At 39.1% G+C, this 16215-nt stretch overlaps 1 long non-coding RNA gene across 1 annotated transcript; it reads left to right on the plus strand.

Moving 5' to 3' along the window:
- Positions 1–7106: 7106 nt before the first annotated feature.
- On the plus strand, positions 7107–7462 carry LOC136245038 (uncharacterized). The gene is made up of 2 exons (XR_010695704.1): positions 7107–7245; positions 7298–7462. It is a non-coding gene; the product is annotated as an uncharacterized lncRNA (long non-coding RNA).
- Positions 7463–16215: the final 8753 nt, after the last annotated feature.

The raw sequence follows: 16215 nt of genomic DNA on the forward strand, positions 1-16215 counted from the left end.
GTACAGTACATATTCGCTCACCGCAAATTAATTGACTTCCTCTACACGATGTGGCTGGCACGATGTAGCCACTATCCAATGATTGGAAGGCAGGCCTATGCTTTATGCAGGCGCGGTGCAGCGCGAAAAGGATAGGCGTAGTTTGAGCTTAAATTGCACGGCTATAGTACAGACGGGTCTCTTGCCAAACAACTTTAGCAGTTAGGGTACGCGGGGCTTGTATCCCTCCAACTTTAGCTACATGGCTAAACGCTATTTTATTGGTTACAGCAATTCAGGCTTTGCGTCATATAGTGGTTTTTGGACCTTTACGTAATTTGCGGAATATAACAATTAGCGGTTTAATGACTTCTGGGCGGTAATTATGGCTTCCGGCCACAATCAATCCGCATGCGCATGCTTATCAAATACACTAGCGCCGAATAAATAATTTTGCTTTAAAGAGGCTAGATCGTGGTCTACTCATACTAGCTACTGATGTATAGTTCTAGCGCTGTGACTTTGGGATAAAACGACGAAATAGCCAGCCTTATAGTAATGGTCGTGGTATATGTTTGGCTGCATGGTAGCACCCAATAGTGAACACTAATTACAGTGACTACGTTATCCAGCAATGGTTATTTATTTCGAGGTGTAATGAGCTTTGTTGATGCTCGTATTGCATTTAGTGTAATAGCTACGCCGGCTTTGTATCCACTATCCAATGATTGAAGGCAGGCTTTCTGAGTATGCTAAGATCTTAGCCGAGTTATCATCGGCTTGGCAGGACCGTAGCTAGGCCCAGTACTATTATCTCAGCAGAAATTGATTGCATGCTGAACCAAATCACTGTACAACCATTCTTTAAGTGTCTTGAAATAGCACAAATTGTATTACACAGAAAACAAAATAGTCTTCATGTAGCTATGAGATGCCAGCCAGGCCCGACTGCATGGTGCTAGCCTAGTTAGTGATTTACTATAGTCAATGCATGATCATATATGCTCATAAATATGCTGATGACCCATGCACTAGCTAAACATCACTTAAAGCATTGCATCAGCTTGCATTCAGTATTGATTTCAGTGCTGTTTACAATTTTATTCTAATTAGTGGTCACCAGTATTATTTTCAACATGACCCCGATTATGTCTAACTAACCCTAATTGACGTTAGGCCAACATTTTTGCTGATATTAAAGGCTACAAGTAGAGTATGTTAAATATGCCAAAGCGGGTCTAGCCACAAACTTCGGTGGATGTAACTCTAAATAGCGATCACCCATTGGTAATGACCCCGATGAAGTTCAGACAACCTATTTTAAGCCCGAGTATCAATATTTGGAAATAATAATGACAAGCCAGCTGTGGGGTGCCTGTAACTTGTGCAAGTTTGGGGTCTAGCCACGGGCTTCGGTGGGTGTAACTCTAAATAGCGATCACCCATTGGTATCACATTATGACCCTGATGAAGTTCAGACAACCTATTTTAAGCCCAACTATCAATATTTGGAAATAATAATGACAGGCCAGCTGTGGAGTGCCTATAACTTGCACAAAAATTAGTGGTTGAGCCAAATTGTCCGGGGTTAGGGCCCTGGACAAAGTGACCATCTCTGAAAAAGTAGCTATTTGTGACCATTTAATGCATGAGAAGTGACCATTTGTGCATATTGTTGTGACCATCTGCAAACTAGGTGACCATTTGTGACCATTGCCTCTTGTATGTGACCATTAGCTCTTGTATATCCAACCGCTGTCATGCTAACTCTGAGTATAATATATAGTGTAAATGAATTAATATCAATAAAATGAATGGTTATGTAGCCATATATCTGTAACAGACTGTGTTGATTTCTTTATTCTAAGCTACGTCAATGACTGTGTGGTGCACACAGTAGCCCTTTTAGCAATTGCACTTCTCCAATGCGTGATGCCCACCCATTACAAATTGCTGGTAATAATAGTTGAGTATAGAATGGCATATAATTATATGACGTTATACCTATGCATAGTTAAATGGGCATTTCATGAACTTTGTGATACCAATGTTAATTGAATGTAATATTACTCTTTATGACATCAACCTTTTGACATAGTGTCAGTATAGAATTGACCTTTGGTAGTGACCATTGCAAATATTTTTCTGCTGATATAGCTTTTCAGCTAAATGGGCATTTCATGAACTTTGTGATACCAATGTTATGACATTAACCTTTTGACATAGTGTCAGTATAGAACTGACCTTTGGTGGTGACCTTTGCAAATATTTTTCTGCTGATACAGCTTTTTTGTCTTCTATCTCTATGAAGCACTGGGACATTAGATAAAAGCCTCCTATTTTTCTCACACTAAACTGCTGTACACATCAATAAATCTATATTTTGTTGGTTACTCGTAAAGTCCTCCATCTATCTTGCAGCTGTTTGGCACGTTTCAGTAATCCATTTTGTGATATGATTTTTCTGCATACAGCCAAGGGTGGTGTGCTGGTATTCGTCAATGGCCACTCATCTGTCAAGCACGCATCCTCCTCCTTGGTGAAATGCTGTTTTTTAGTAAGCCAGACTATTTGAGTATGCATTAAGGCAGCATTTGTAGCCTTTTCAGGAAACTGGTAATATTTAAAAGCCGTATGTGGTGTATGGGACATGTGTGTGTTCAGCAGCCGGAACTCCTGGTTGTCCAGTTCCACATATCCGGCAGTAGATATTACTTTTCGGTGCAAACATGGAGTCAGCGTTTTTATGTTGTAGTGGCTAGCGACCCATGCTATCTTTTCACTAATTTTACGAAACTCCTGACCAGTTGATGTTAGAAACAATCGATCTTGAAATTCATCAACTGATGGCACTATTTTATCTCTGATGTTGGCTAGGTAGCCCATCATCATGGATTCGATATTTCTGTTAATCACAACATATGCCGGCCCAAGTGCTACAGCAGTTTTGTGGTGCAATACTTCTATCACAATCTGGTCCATCCCTGCTTCCTGTCTGTCATTAAATTTCATTGTTGTCATACATTGGACCACACCTGGCCTCTGTACATTCGTATAAATGATATTTGCGGCCAAAAACGAAATTACAGTTTGATGTTCAAAGCTGCTGATTGGTGCATGTTCAGCTGAGGCAATAATTTGCAGAACTTTCGTATTGATTTGGTTGTTCACTATAAATGTATTTGGATTGTCTGCAGTTTGTATTTGTTGTCGTGAAATCATGCTCTGCTTTGCTTGCTGCATTGTGATATCCTTTGATGTTTAGCAGCGAGTCATAGTATTTGGCTTTTGCGGAATGCGGACTCTCCTCAAAAAAGGATGAAATGTCAGAGGCAATGCTTTTTGCTACACTCTTAAGTTTATTTTCCCCCTGCCAAACTTGTTAAATATTCCACAAAGTCTTGGTGATCAAAACCGGCTGCCTGCTCACAGCTTTTTTCATCCTCCTATAACAAATATATATATATATTTTGATGGTGCATGCATATACATGTCTAGTACGTGTAGTCGTGTATGTATGTACTACCCATATCAGAGGTACAAAAGTTATGGGAGCAAATGAAAGGTGTGCTAGTCAACAAACTAATAGGAGAGTGTCAGTGTATATACTCACAGCAGCATCAGGTGGCAGTGTTTTGCAGCTCTGCAGTAAAGTACTACTGAAATCTAGTGGTTCATTCTGTGCATAAAGAGAAAAACCAAAGGTATAATGAGGTCAATTAATTAATAATGTTAACTGATATTTTTATGTACCCTAAACATGGAAATGTAGCTAGGAGAAATATTATATAGGTAAGAAATGTTGTAGTCAAATAGCACTGGGTATGGTGTATATACCCATTTGTATACAATTATTACTGACCATCACTACACATAATAATGCAACACTCAACTTACACAATCATCAGATTCACTACTGGAATCAAGCAGCCGTGCACGTTTAGTAGGCTCGTTAGTAGAAATCGACGAATGTAGGGCATACGTACATATAATATACACAAATGAATGAATAGTAAACCTACCCTTGCTCTTGTAGTGCATGGTGGAGTTTCACTAATTCTTTGAAATTTCTGTAAAATTTTGATGCATACATATATATATCTTTGCACTGTAGTTTTTCTTACTCTTTTTGCTTTCTGTAAAAGTCTTCTACGTTTAGCAGCATCACGTATCCCATGCACTTGAATTAAATGATTTGATTGTTTTTTAAGGTTTGGTGCATAGCAGCCCTTAACAGGGCATGACTGTCGTCGTGTACAAGACTTCCCTTGCATCTTGCATTGCATGAGGCTTTGGTTTAATTCTAACAATATATATGGTGTCTCCTATTTGTATATCATGAGTTGCCACAACCTTAAGCTGCATAATTGTAGATGGCATTCCTGTATATACCATATGTATTTTGGTATGAATAAAGTAGTTTACAACCCACCTGTTCCACTGCAATTGTTGGTATGATCACTCTCTAACGTGGTGTGCATATTGTCTATGTCACCATTGTGTTGCCCTGATACCATGTTTTCTTTGGGACTACCATTGTCACCACAGTTGTTAAAATCGGTAGGATTGCTATCGACCTTGGTGTAGCTGTCCTGCACATAGACAGGATTGTCTATGTCACCATCATGTTGGTCCAATGCCTGGTTACCGCTGTCACCACATGTATAATCAGTGTGGCCACTATCCAAAGTGGTGTAGTTATCAGGTATATTAACATGATTGTCTGTGTCACAATCGTGTTGACTGGATGTACTGCCTGTGATGCTCACATGGGAGTTTGATAAGGACGTGACTTCAGTTGCACAAGAATATTCAGAGGCAGTAAAATCAAATATCTCCATCTCGCAATAGATTCAGCATTAGTTTTTACTCATGTAAGATGTGACGTAGATGTAAATAATGAAAGTCACAGTCTATAAACTTCACTGTATGCAGGGTTGACCTGTAACAAGATAAAGTAATGTCTCCAAATTCTGTGTAGTTTTACAACATTTACCTCGTACAGCTTGGGTTAGCTTGTTAAACCAAGATTAATCCCTGGATTCCCTGCACCGTAGGGTTAGAAAATTCCTTGGTATTCCTCAAAGATGTAGGGTTATATAGCTGCATGGTAACAGTACACAAACAAAATTAATCCCTAAACCATTTACGGCAACTATCTACGTATATGGCCATGATGGTGGTACATAAAATGTATGGTTCCTGAATTTCCCTGAATGTATGCATAAGAGTTACAACATTTCTCCACATATATCTATAGGATTAGCTAGCTTGTAAAAGATATATACATGTCATACTAACTTTCACATGGCCGGGGCTATATAGCTTGAACAAGATAAAAAATGTCCCCCAATTCCCTAAAGCACATAGCTAATATATAGAGATCCTTTAATATCCCTCACCAATAGATATCCCTGATAGATATCCGAGGGATATTAGTATTATTAAAAATATCCCTTGTGTCATGCAAGTGCTAACTAGCTATAGCTAGTAAAATGAAGTAAAGTCTGCATAACTTTCCCTAAAGTCCCTTGCACTACAAAGCTTTACATAGTAGGTCTTAGGGTTAGGAATAGGGTCCCGACAGAATAGGGTCCCGACCTTCGGCCTTTTTGTCCCTGAGTCAACCTTTTTATCCTTCTGTCAGTCTTTCTGTCCATTTTTCAGTTTTTTTTTGCATTTTAGCATACCTTACTTTCCGTTATGGTTGGCTTTTTGTTACTCAGGTGGCCTTTTTGTCCCTCTGTCGGCATTTTTGTCCCTCTGTCAGCCTTTTTGTCCCTGAGTCAGCTTTTTTGTCCCTGAGTTGACCTTTTTGTTCCTTTGTCAACCTTTCTGTCCATTTTTTAATTTTTTTTGCACTTTAGCATGCCTTACTTTCTGTTATGGTTGGCTTTTTGTTACTCTGATTCAGCCTTTTTGTCCCTGAGTCAGTGCAGGCTGATGCAGCTGGTAAAACATTAACTAGGCCTCATGAACAGACCCTTTATGTGACTCTTATAGTGTTGTTTCAGTTAACTGTAACTAAAACTAAAAGTACTTTTAGTAAGGTGAATATGTTTAAGTTAACTAAAACTATAACTAAAAACAAATCTATATTATTACTAAAACTAAAACTGCTTACAATATAGCAAGTTGATCTTATTACTGAAACTGTAACTGCTTGTTAAATGTATTTGATACTACTTCTAAAACTATATGCAACTAAAATATCTATATCATATAGTTACGTACATACTATTAAATCTATAACTAATAAAAACTGTTTGACCAAAATTCACGAACTCAGTAATGTAGGTACTAGGTAGTAGTGATGGCCTATAGTATGCTAACCATTTTTGTTAATGGTCACTGTAATTTAATGCTTTTAGCTAAAGGCTACATTTATGCATACCTGCATGCTTCAACAGCCCCTATTGAAAGAGTATTTGTCTACAAGTGGGGAATCGACATCTGGCAAACGCAACAGACTTACTAATAGTAACTTGGAAAGGGAAGTTCTGCTAAGAAAGAATAAGGAATACCTGTGACAGAGATTGCGTCAAAGATTTTGTATTACTAAGCTGGAAAAATGGTACTGAAATTATAACAAGAGTTTCATTCACATAAAATATAGCTTACTATTAAAGCTAAACAAGGTTTTCTTATGCACAACTAAAACTATAACTAAAAAGTTTTCAGATACATAACTAAAACTGTGTCTAAAACTAAAAGGTTTTCAAGTTTTTAACTAGAACTAGAACTAAAACATTTTCATGTACATAACTAAAACTGTAACTAAAACTAAAAGGTTTTCATGTTTTTAACTATAACTACAACTAAAATGCTTTCATGTTTCTAACTATAACTAGAACTAGAACTAAAAGATTTCGATGTACATACAGTACCGCTCTCGTGCAACTTCATGCACGCGTGTAAGATTACGCGTGCTAGCTAACACTCAAACGCGTGCATATGATAAAAATGCGCGTGCAAAATAAAATGTACTCGACTATAAACGCATGCTACTCACTCAGTAAACGCGTTGCAGTGCAAGGTTGTACGCGTGTTCGTGCAAGCTAGTACGCGTGTTCGTGAAGCTAAACTTGTACTATATGTACGCATGTTAGCACGCGTGTCCGGTCTACTTACTGTACGCGTGTTCATACTGATAAAGTGTTACATGATTCTATTTATTGTACCGTAGGTGGGTAAACTGTTAGCTGAAAGGACTAGATACTGACGGATTCCACAATTCCAGTTATCTATGGGCTTCAGATTTATATAGTGAGTGCTATTTCACAATGACACTACATGTAGTTACACTTTCGGTTTTTAGGCTCGAATTTTGCCGTCAATAATGGACTAACTTGGATTCCAGTCAGCCCCGTCCAACTTCTTGAAATCAAAGTAACTGGTTCGACTGTAATTAATTTTTAAACTGTAAAATTAATGAGCAATATTTAGAAATATATCAGTTTTCATCGTATATTGATTGTGATGATCAGGTGTTGCCATGCCGCGCTTAAGTGTGGAAGCGAGATGTAGAGTCATATCCTTACATCAACAAGGATGGACGCCCAAGCGTATTTGGGATCAGCTCCAACGAGAGGCAGTTACGCCTGTGACACTGAGTATTACTGTGTATTACTTATTGTCTAAATACCAGCGTCACAAAACAATAGTAGACCTGCCGCGGAGAAGAAGACCAGAAATCATTAATGACCAAATGAAGACTTTTATAGAAGAGACGTTACAAGAAGATGACGAAACTACTGCTGTGAAATTAAAGCATATGCTTGCTGCACGTTGGCCCCAGCATCCAGTGTCTGTTTCTACAATCAAACGTCTGAGGAAGAAATTAGGCTGGGTTTGCACTTGCCCAAAGTATTGCCAAATGATCCGTGAAGTAAGTTTGCTTCCACATACAGTAATATGCACAGACGTTTTAAATAATTAGTTTCGCGTGGCCAGACGGCTTTTTCTCTTTGTCATTGGGTAGGGAGGAAAAGGGTCTGGTACAGTTCGAATCCCACAATCATTTTGACACGTCACGAAATACGTCACAAGTATGCACCCCATGAGCTTAAATTCTGTTATGCTAGGCTATAATAACACAAATTCAGCGTACCTGTTAATCAACAAATGATCAATAACGATTAGATCGATGATAGAATCCATAGAAGGTTTTAAAAGTCGAGGAGAACACTGGTAGTTGATAGACGCAGGCGCTACTATTTGAAAATGCATCACGTTTCCGTGGTTAACACTACCCAATTACCCGAGTAGTGTCAAAACGAGTGTGGGATCTGAACTGTACCAGACCCTTTTTTCTCTCTATCCAATGACAAAGAGAAAAAAAGCGGTCTGGCCACGCGAGACTATTAAATAATATAGTGTGCTGGTTACTTTTTAAAAGAAAGAGCACGGGGTCCTTCACTTCTGGAAATATCATTGATGGTAACTAGAAATGTAGAAATTAACGAATAGAAAAAAAATATTCGAATAATTGTGACCGAATATCCAATTATCCTTTAAGAGCATATTTAAATACTATATCAACTAACAACGCCTGAAAAGTCTGCTAGAAAGGCCGCCCGGAAAGTCGCTGGGCAAAAAAAAACCCGACTTTGAGCTATAGGTTTGTTTACCCACAAAGCTAGCTTTGCGCACAATGTAGGTGTGGATAGGCCAGCAAATACACACACACTTATTGTAAAGCAATTTCAGTAAAAGGTATAGTACCTATGTAGTTACCACAGTCAGACACTGGTGAGGCATTCATTTTACGAAGTGACTACAGAGCCGGTACCGGCGCTTAGAATAAATCCGTTAAAGAGCCGGTACCCAGTGTACGGATTAGGAGAACGCGCCTAGTAGTTGACCCAGTATAAAGATTAGGAGCACGCGTCTAGTAGTTGACCCTGCATACGGATTAGGGCTTCGGAAGGTAAGTTAGTTATAGGGTTAGGCCAGGGTTCAGCTTTAGCTTCTTTACGCCGGTTCGTATATATAGGCTCGTATATAGGCTACTGCTCTACTCACATTTATAAGGTAGAAAAGTAAGGTGGTTAGATAGCTGGCTGTCGTAGCCTAGTGGTACAGTCTACTGTACTGTGGAACCGTAGGCCCGGGTTCGAACTCCCATACTACAATGGCTTTTTAATTCGACTTTTCTTTTCAGCCCCTTTTTTCTAAGTCCACTTTACTGCTGTCAATTGCTATTGTGTTCATTACCGGCTCTGTAATGTATAGGTTCTGAGCGCCGGTACCGGCTCTGTAGTCACTTCCTTCATTTTAATTCAGCACAGTATACATACTACAGCAGCAGGCACCATAGATTTATAGATTACCAACAATTTATGGTTGAGGTACAGCTGTATTGATGCAGCAATGTTCATCAACAAATTGGAGCATACAGTGTACTTCCTCATTTTAAAATAAACTTTACCTTCCAGAAATATTTCAATCATTTCTGACTGCTAAAATTCAATCCGAGCTTGGGTCGAAGTGGCAAAATAAGCAATTGTTGTCTCGCTGAGATTTAAACACACAAGTTAGCCTGGTTAGATAGGTGACCTTATTACAGTATATGCACACTTTACATTGTGTATGTGTGTGATGTATACATAAGTTCAAGCTATGAGGTCACTGGTTGGCAAATGCAGCGCGGGATTCAAATAATGGCCAAAGGGAAAAGAATTTTCACCCAAATTGTTGGCCAATAGATTAAAGAAATACAAAAGAACTAAGAACCAAGTTTCTTTGAGACAACTCTTGCGTGCTCAAAGACTTGCCAACCGTGCGCTCCGCACCGCTCTCTGCTAAGTAGACAGTGTGAACTTATGTATACATGTATGCACATTTGACTGCAGGTTAACTACAGTACAGTAGATGAGTATGCCTGAACCAGGAAGGCGCAAAAGAGCCAACGCCGTGCATCCTTCTTAAAATTTTGGCATGCACTTCAAAGCCTCTATAAAGAGGACTGGTAGCCAGCTCAATTGCAATAAACAACTTCAAGAGTTGCTTTCCCCTTGCACCCACCTTGTTCCGTTAGCTTTCTGGTTAATGTGACATGGGTAGTTCTGGTTGCTCTTACAGTGGTGTGTGATATGGAGGATCACCTTCAGTAACTCTGGGATCATTTTATAAATGTAGTTGGCTATACTTAAATTGGGTTGCACTGTGCCAGTACACTGGTGGCATTACACTGGTGCCAGTACACTGGTGGCGGGAGTACACTGGTGCCAGTACACTGGTGGCAGTACACTGGTGCCAGTACACTGGTGCCAGTACACTGGTGCCACTGGTGGCGGGAGTACACTGGTGGCAGTACACTGGTGCCAGTACACTGGTGCCAGTACACTGGTGGCATTACACTGGTGGCGGGAGTACACTGGTGCCAGTACATGATAGCAATGCCACCAGTGGCACCAGTGTACTGGCACAGTGTACTGCTACCAGTGTACTGGCACCAGTGTACTGCCACCAGTGTACTGGCACCAGTGTACTGCCACCAGTGTACTGCCACCAGTGTACTGGCACCAGTGTACTGCTACCAGTGTACTGGCACCAGTGTACTGCCACCAGTGTACTGGCACACCAGTGTACTTGAAGGACACATGACACATGAAGGAGTAGTATTTGTTCTGTTCCTTTACCACCACGTTATGGTGAGTTAGCCATGTAAACGGAAACTACCATCACGAATTCACAGAAACTTAAGTGAGGTCTCTTCGTTCTGTTATCCTCCCTAGTAGAGTGAGTAGTACAATCAGTTTTGCATAAAACGTCAACTTTGTGCAAATGGCTACTTTTATGGTAGACTTAGGTTGCCTCGTAAATTTAATTTTAAGGAATGTATCACCGTTTCACTTAATTTACGGAGTCGTTTCCAATCCATGTGAATGTATATTATCCATAGTCAGTGTTAGGAGTAACGCGTTACTTATGTAACGCGTTACGTAATATTATTACTTTTGTGGTAACAAAGTAATATAACGAAATACGCTATGAAAACAGGTAATATAACGCAAGATACTTTACTTACAAACGTAACGCGTTACCTAAGTAATATAATTACTGTAACGAGTCTAATATGACGTAATATTATTACTAAAAGTAACGAAGTTACTGATCTCGTTAGTAATCCTCTGAGTAACGCCTAACCATAACGAAGTAACGAGGCCTACTGAATGAAGCTTATTCACTAGCTTCTTACTTATAACCAAGATTTGCACATTGTCCAACAACGCAATCATGTCACGTGATAAGGTGGTAGTTTCACACGTGACAGCTTACGGCTGTGGACACAAAGTAATATAATATGTAATATTATTACAGTTACTTTATTTTATGGGTAATATGTAACTGTAACTAAATAGTTCTGTTGCAAGTAATATGTAATATGTAACTAGTTACTTTTACAAAGTAACTTGCCCAACACTGTCCATAGTATTGACACAGTGTAGTGGCACCAGTGTACTGCCACCTGTGTACTGCCACCATTGTACTGGCACCTGTGTACTGCCACCAGTGTACTGGCACCAGTGTACTGGCACGAGTGTACTGGCACCTGTGTACTGCCACCAGTGTACTGCCACCAGTGTACTTAAATATTTTATGTTGTTGATAATTATCCCTCTGTTTACCCCATAACTGTTACTGTTTACTGTATTGTTTAGCTTAACAAAACCAAGCGTCTTATCTGGGCTAAGGAGCAGCAGAGAACTAAAGTAACTTTCTCTGATTGTATATTTACGGACGAATGTACTGTCCAATTGGATAATCACAGTAGAATCTGTTTTCGTAAGATAAAGAAGCCACGGGTGTTAAAGCAGCGGGCCAAGCACCCTGTTAAGATCCATATTTGGGGCGGCATCTCAACTAGAGGGGCTACCAAGATAGTCATGTTCGATGGGATTATGAATGCTGAGAGACTCAAAAAAATTTTGGAGGCTGGTCTTTTGCCATTTATCGAGCAGAAATTTCCCAATAGTCATAGGCTATATCAGGACAATGATCCTAAACATGCTTCTAAGTTAATTGAAAGATTTTTTGAAGACAATGATATCAAATGGTGATACACACCTCCCGAATCCCCGGATTTAAATCTAATTGAATTAGTGTGGGGTGCAATGAAGCAATATCTCCGGAATACATGGAAGCCGAGAAATTTACAACAGCTAAAGTCAGGGATACAAAGTTTCTGGATGAGCCTTACTCCAGCAGTGTGCCGTAAATATATAGGTCATCTTCAAAAAGTCATCCCAAAGGTTGTCGAAGTTGGTGGTGAGCCTACTGGATATTAATGAATCGCTACTTTCAGTTACGTACTATTTTTTTGTTATCTGTGTATTGGTTTAATTTGAATTCTGCTTTTTTTTATTACAGTGCTATTGTTTGATGATGCTGATGCCAGTGTGACATCTGTAAACCTAATCCACATTGTTATTTAGTTGTATTGTAGGTGATTTGCATGCACTTATCATTTACTTGTAGTTGTAATTTGTAAACACAGTACTGCATTTAGCTAACGCAAGTGAAATCTTAGTAAGTAGAAACTAGTGTCTTAGTGATGTCTGAAATGTGTCTAATGTATACCAAATCACTTCCATTATGATCATGGGAGTGTATGGGGCTGTGCAAACTGAGGCACATACTCTGCAGCCGAGCTAGGACATTCTAGCAACTAGTCTGGTATGTTCTGTAATTTCTGGGGGCGTGAATCTACATCCAGGCCAGCGCAAGTGCACTGTAGCTGGATCCTTATTTTGTTCGTATGAATTATTTGTTTGAAGTTGACTGTTAGTAGTTACATAGAGTGTGAAAAGATTTGGGAGTACAGACTATTTGCGTCAGTAAACTGAGATGATAAAAGTGTTGCAATTATTTGATAATAGAGTCGCGGTTGTTTGATAATTATTATGGGATGGTCATACATAGGATGGGGGCGAGACTTGTGCTACAAAACGAACTTGGTCCACTAGCTGGGAGTCTTCGAGCGTATCCAGTAGAAATGGAAATCAGAGGACGTACAGCAAAGTAAGTAGACTATGTCGTACGCTTCCTATGAATAGGGCTAGTTTCAGCTCCAGGGTGTGTTAGTGTGCCAGTCCCAGCTTTTCTGCTTGTTTTTGTGCAACTAAGGCACTTCGTGACGTCCATTTTTGTCCTTAGTGCGTACGCACCAAAAGGCTCTGGTAAAAGATACTTAATACGTAAACAAGTAGCCGAGAGCAGCCTTTCGACTGTGTTGTTTTCCCGGTGTAAACACTGGTGGAGCAGCTGTGAGCCTGTCAATCTTAGCGATGTCCCAGAACAGTTGTACAGCAACCAAAATTGTAGGTCTTGAAAGGTACTTACTTATACTTCTTATCTATTTTACCAGTTAGGCACTGAAGGGTGAACACAGAAGGCAGAGCCTGTTCGAGGTGATTACCCAGGTGTCTATCGCATCAGCTGTATTGTGGATTATTTACCACATTGTTTATTTTTATGTACTGGCATTACAAGGGGGTAGATTGTGTGGAGTTTAAAAATATCTATTCTCACTGCCAATACTCCTGTAGAACCGGAATCAAAGTTTTGATCCACGAAAATGGATGTCAATTGCTTGATAACCAGAAACCAGGTGATAATTTAACACATAATTATAACTTTCTAGTACATCTTGATTACTTGGTTCAGTACAGATTGTACCATTTTGATGGCTGGTTTGATTTGGTTTTGATCCAGGTCACAGATGCTTCTTAAGGATTATTGGATTATTAAATAAAGTAGTTGTATTTTGTGCCCCAAAATGCGGCATTTGTTCTAAGTTCATATACCTGAGCATCCCTTGTTAAAATTTGCAAGTACTATGCTTAAATACAGTGGGCCTTGAAAGCCTAATCATCAAGTATCTTAAGTGCTAACCTCGATGTAGAATGCCTCAAGGAATACCTCAAAGAGCACAAGGGCCTGGTAACACATAACAGATGCACTTCGCAGTAAATGTGAAGGCTTATAATCTTGTTATGGCATTGATATCAAACGCTACCTAATCACCTATGAGGATGAAGCACTGTGTATTTGCCATAATGGTACTGTAGAAAACATTGAAGAGTGAGTGTTGACCAGTAAATAGAGCAGCAAGGCATAAAGTTAGTATGGAATTTATAGAATAACTGATGTCTGAAGTGTTCTCAAATCTGATTGGCAACTGATGAATTCATTGGTCATTTACATCACTGCCAAGAGTTTCTATTACGTGTCAGCAGACCCTTGTAGTCTGGGGCCCGAATGAGACTAGAATATGACCATGTAAAGTTTGCATTGTACATGACTACTCGTGGTTTATTGCTACCAATTATTTTATAAAAACTGCAAGAGTGTGGTAGAGCTACATATTACAGTGAATAGGGTCAGGCCACCTGCCACCTCTTGAATAAAAACAAGTTGATCTTGTGCTACTTCTAAAACCAGACGCAATGCAACTCTACCTGAACTTAATTTTTATTTGCCAATGCATAACTATTACAACACTAGTTTTGAATCCCTTTTACTTATAATGTATTTCTTAATTCATACATTACCTGTAGTTATTGAAATACGTTGCTATGTGCTGCTAAGGAAGCCTATTTTAAATAAGCCACTCTAAACAACACACTACCCACAAAAGTATCTTCTCAGCTGTTTTGTAGTCTATCTATCATATTATTCTTTGAAATTTTTTGTAGCAAAGTCTCCAGGCTGCTCTCCATTTCATTGGTGTAAGTATGGGTCACACCCACTTTTAGAATGGCAAGATACGCACATGCCGGAGCCTATGAGACTTACAGGTTTTTACCAAAGCAGCAGTTCACTACTGCATAATTTGTGTTACAGTGTATCATGTGCTTCTTTATACATTTCACTGCTGAATCCTTTAAGCTAAATTCCAACACTGCAGAGTAGTACACTGATAATCAGTTGATAATCGGCTTTATTGGCCACTTTTTCAATATCGGTATCGGTAATTATTTTGCCGATATATTTTAATGACCATAATGATACTTTTTCATTAAAAAGTAGACCAAAATAGTGTATGACCATTTTACCAAATTCATGTTGATTTTTTTTAAAAGTAAACATCAGATCGGTTATCGGTATCGGCAGTTATAGTAATGTGAATATCGGCTAATCGTATAATCGGCTAATTCTCATATCGGTGCATCACTACTGCAGGGTAAAGCAAACAAGAGTTACAGCTTCGAATGTAAGCGCCTATAATTTACTTTTAGTATAGTCGCTGTACAAATTGATTTTCTTACTCTTCCTACTGTCTAGCACTATTCCAAAACTACTCACCAGAATTAGCTGAAATTTAGATTATCGATCGATCCACTCCTTAGGCACTGGAGATAATGCTGAGACTATAAAAAGAAATTTGGAAAATGTGCAAACAATGCAGGTTTTTACTGAGACTATCACCTATAATAGTGGTGTATTCTCATGTAGGGAATTGTCTATACAGAGAACCTCCAGCACTGGTGAAATGGGATTCCTAGTGTAGAGTCCTAAACAGCATGTTAGGGATGTCCTTAGCAACCACCTTGTAGTGATGTCCATAGCAACCAGCATGTTAGTGATGTCCTTAGCAACCAGCATGTTAGTGATGTCCGTAGCAACCAGCATGATAGTGATGTCCTTAGCAACCAGAATGTTAGTGATGTCCTTAGCAACCAGCTTGCAGTGATGTTCATAGCAACCAGCATGTTAGTGATGTCCTTAGCAACCAGCATGTTTAGGGCTTTGACCCGAATAACTGATTATTGGCTTCCTATAACCAACCAAATAACCACATTAGAAGTTTCAGCTGACCAACTCACGAAAACTGTAGCAGGGTCTATTATTAGCAATGGGTTTTTTAGGGCTAACTATGAATAATTTTGGCTTAATTTAAGCTTAACCACATGTACAGTACATTTCTGCTAATTGGTTTTGATATGAATTGTACAGTATCATAAACATACAGTGTATCAATTAAAACACAACACTTCTATTAAGCCATATACAGTAATTATGGCAAGTGTTAGTGATTCAAATTCCACATAATTCCACCCCCAACGACAGTGATGGGAGAGGAATTAAACACAATAATTATATACAGAACACATTACACAAAATAGGGCATATACACTGTATCATTTTTTTTGCTGGTTTTCTTGCTTTTCATGTTATTAATGCTTTGATACATTGTTGGGGGTGGGATTATCACTTTCTTGATCCCCA

This window comes from Dysidea avara, chromosome 15 (assembly GCF_963678975.1).
Source record: "Dysidea avara chromosome 15, odDysAvar1.4, whole genome shotgun sequence".
In the NCBI taxonomy this organism is placed as follows: domain Eukaryota; kingdom Metazoa; phylum Porifera; class Demospongiae; order Dictyoceratida; family Dysideidae; genus Dysidea; species Dysidea avara.